The 4,043-nt window shown below is 46.5% G+C and overlaps 1 long non-coding RNA gene across 1 annotated transcript; it reads left to right on the forward strand.

The window, feature by feature from the left end:
- Positions 1–293: 293 nt before the first annotated feature.
- LOC139007886 (uncharacterized) lies at positions 294–3,696 on the forward strand. The gene is made up of 3 exons (XR_011471025.1): positions 294–503; positions 1,290–1,416; positions 3,580–3,696. It is a non-coding gene; the product is annotated as an uncharacterized lncRNA (long non-coding RNA).
- The last annotated feature ends 347 nt before the right edge of the window (positions 3,697–4,043 follow it).

Here is a 4,043-nt window from a genome sequence, read left to right on the forward strand (position 1 = left end):
GGCGACACACGGAAGGGGCGAGCGCTTCCGGGTGCCCGGCCGCCCCGAGTTGGAGCACTTCCGGCGCGCCGGCCCAATCCCCACGCTGGTCCCGCCCACGGCGGATCTCCCGCCCACCAGCGAATCCCGCTCGCCCCTCCCACGCGAGGCCCCGCCCACCCGCGTGGGCGCCTGTTGCCATTGGGCTGTGGCACGCCCGTCTCCCGTCAGGTTGGGGATTGGGTGAGAGTCCTGGGACGGAAGTGAAGCCAGACAACCCAGGGCGCTGGTGGCTGCGATGCAGCAAAGACGGTGGCTCCTGCGAGCGTTTATTCCCATCCTGCCTGCGTGAGGCTGTGGACCAAAGGGGCCACATGCTGACCTGACAGCTCAGGGAGGCCTGCATGGCAGGCTTGCAAACTCAGAGACCTGAAGTCACCACAAAGGATGGTCTGACATTAAACTGTGACTAAAAGCAGTCATGGCTGGCATTTACATCCTAGGCCTGCATCTTCACTGACAAGGTCAACCTTTTCCTTAACTGAGCCTATCTGTCTTTTTGCATCTATAATGACACTAGTTCCCAGTGCATGAAATTTGTGCATGGGAAGGGGTGACCCTTAGCCCGGCCTGCACCCTCTCCAATCTGGGACCCCTTGGGGGATGTCTGATTGCTGGTTTAGGCCCACAGGGATCGGGCCTAAACCGGCAGTTGGACATCCCTCTCGCAATCCAGGACTGCTGGCTCCTAACTGCTCACCTGCCTGCGGCCTGGTCATCCCCAACTGCTCCCCCTGCTGGCCTGCTCGCCCCCCGCCCCCCCCCGCCCCCCCCCCCCCCGCCTGATCACCCCTAACTGCCTCAGTGTCGGCCCGCTACCATGACTTTGTCCGGAAGGACATCTGGAAGGTCTCCCGGTCTAAGTATATTACCCTTTTATTAGTATAGATACCCTTTGAAATGTCTAGATAACTTGTAACTTCCCTTTTTCTGGACCCCTTGGGGAACAACCTAATGTGCTGGGCACCAGGATACCACAAATTCCCTCATTATCATGTTAATTGTTCCTGCACCCACCTAAGTATGTGTCCATCATTTTACTTTTATCCAATCCTAGTGGTTTCCCACTTTGCTTTCTCCCGCCTCTCTAGTCTATCACCAATAGATTTCATGTAACCCACCTATGTCCCTTTGCTTTGATTGCAATGTATAAATACAGATGTAACCCACCAATCTCCCGAGCATTATCATATGCTTTCTGGCATATGTTGACAGTTTGGCTCAAATAAACTCACAAAAATTCTTTACAGGTTTCAATGGTTTTTACGTTAACATTACTTGGCGTAGTCACAGCAGGATTCCAAAGAAGCTCACCAGCTAGGATCCAGCAAAGGGCCCATTGAGCCCGCAGGTTCTCCGCCCATTGGGTGAACTTGGGTGAGTTGTCTCTTGGATCCAGAACCTTCCTTTGCTTTGGTAGAGGGTCTGACTTTATTTGAGCTGTTTTAAAATCCTCGAGGTGGAACCAGGGTTGAGAGAACCCAGGTTAAGGGTTGACACAACCCAAGCTAAGACGTGAGTGGAAAATAAGAAATGGGTGGCGGTTTTTATTTTGGCTTTTCAATTGGAATTGCTAAGAGTCTGAGCAAAAATAACCTTTGCCATATAAATGAGCTGAACTCATTCAGCTTCGAACATAAAGGGGCACATCCTCTCTCCAGTCCGATTTTGGGGTGTTCTTAGGTGACTAAGAATCTTTGTGGAGGTGTCAGAAATGCAGGAGCCCCATAGGGAAGTCCCAACACAACTGTAATTAACTAAATGGCTCATCTAGGGGGCCACCATAAGGCTTGGTCTGCCTGGACCCTGAACCTTTCCTGTGGTTTTAGACAGCCGGGAGAGAAACTGAGGCCACACCTGACCCACTACATAAACATGTCCAGAAAGTTTGCTCAGATTACAGATCTCCAAAATTAAAAAAACAAACATAAAAACATGGGATTGTGCCTCCAAGGACAAAAGCTCCCAAGACCCCAGCCCTCATTTGATACTCCTGATAGGAAGCCTTTACTTGCAAGTATTTTACAGAAATGGGAAGGTTTAACTAGAAAATATCAACTTAGAAATGGCCAAAATGCTGTTTGTTTTGGGTACCTATGTTAATATTTTGCATGCAGAAATTAGAAAATGCCAGCTCTGAAATTAAACTGAATGACTAAATGGGAAGCATATCTTGATTTGGAAATTAGAAGCTTCTAAGGAAAAGCATAGAGAAAAATTCTTCCAAAAAGATGAAAATTAATAAAAAATTATAGAGACTCTCCCAGAACTATTCTAAAGTTAATAAATGTCTACACCCCGTTTTCCCCCTGATTTATCTTCATAGAAAAGAAACAGCATGTGGCCAGGCCATTACTGAATTTCCCCAGAGCAAACAGCATGTGGGGGTTGGGAGACACGTGGCCAATGGCACATGTTCTGGGAAGATTCCTCCAGACAAAGGGAGGTAGAGGCAACTAGAAAAGACCCCAGCCCGTTTTTTAAATAGTCCATTGGGAGAATGCTGAGGTTCTAGAGGGGCAGTTCCCAAACCAGGGACAAAAGACATTGCTCTGGTAATTTTTAATGCTGGACATTCTCTGGTGTAAACTTTTGGTGTGTTCTGTGCGCCTGTATAAAAGTGTTGATGTTTTGTGTCTCTTTGTTGTTGTTTAATTTGTTTAAAGAAAAGGCAAGTCCTGCTTTGGGGAAGCTTAGCTGTGTGTGGTGGGGTTGAAAGTGTGTCCCAGCAGCTGCCAAGGACTCTTAATCTCGGGGGCTCTTCTTGCTCTCCCTCTCAGGGTTCAGCCACCAGAAACAGCTGGTGAGATTTCTGTTTGTCTGCAATGTAATGTTGGCTTTCTATCTTTTAGGGATTTTGGTTTGCTCTTCCCTTGTTTATGAATATGGGGACAAAGACCACAGGGGGAAGTAGGGATTACAGGCTGAGTTGGGCAACAAGGCTAATGCTTCCATGATAATGCTGCTTTTGAATAAGAATGGACTGCATTCCAAGGTTGACTCCAAGGGCCCTGGGATGACTCAAGGATTTATTCTCTCTCCTTAAAAGAAATGTTTTTTGAACTAAATTAGGCCGATTTAATATACTTGACATTACACGGGAAGCTTTGTCAAATAAAAATTAATAACTATGTTCTATTTATATACATATATTTTGTTGAAATGAATGTTATAGAAATTTCAGTTGGCTTCAGAAAGGAACTTGCAAAGATTCAGAGACAGGTTCAAAGAGGAAACTTTCAGGGGGGTAGCATGTGTCCAGTCAGGGACACCAGGCAAGCCAAGAGTGATGATTCTCTGTGGGGGCATCTGCCAGTGATACTCGGGATATTTGTATTTCGCATGAAATTATAATTGAATCTAAAAGTATACAAATTTTATATTATTCTCTATGTCATTTTACAGGAATTATTATTTACCAAGAAATTGTTGTTTTGGAATATTTTATAGAAAAGCAAAGTTTTATCAAATCTATTACCATGCCACTTCTAAATTTTGTCATTCATGAACAGCTGTTTCTTTACTCTGATGCATTTGTAGGTATACTATATCTTTAGAAAAATCCATGAAAAGGGCTCTGACACTCGCCTTCATCTCAAGGATGAGAAGCCGCCGACTATGGAGGAGGTAGACAGCCATCCCAAGACGTCAACACGGCCTGTGTGCTCACAAATTGATGCTGCTCCAACCTTGTTCTTATATCCCCTAATTATTATTGATTAAATGTATATAAAATGATTTCTATACTGTGATCATCCTGAAAGGGTGAGGGCTATGCCCTCCATCTTGCCTGTATCCTCCATGTTGGGGTAGGAGCCATGTGCTCAGACGCCCCCCCCCCGCCCCCCGCCTTCTTCCCGGAAGCCCAGGCCTCTGCTGGCCACGCCCGGGATTTTAAACTAACCAATGACAATCAAGGGACGTGCACGCCATCCTGGCCAATCAGCAGAGCACAGTCCTTTCTCCTCCCCTTACTCCAACCCCCCCTATAAAACCGGTCTCTA

This window comes from Myotis yumanensis, unplaced genomic scaffold (genome assembly GCF_028538775.1).
Source record: "Myotis yumanensis isolate MYYU_CA2020_CCGP unplaced genomic scaffold, mMyoYum1.0.hap1 SCAF_1, whole genome shotgun sequence".
NCBI classification, from domain to species: domain Eukaryota; kingdom Metazoa; phylum Chordata; class Mammalia; order Chiroptera; family Vespertilionidae; genus Myotis; species Myotis yumanensis.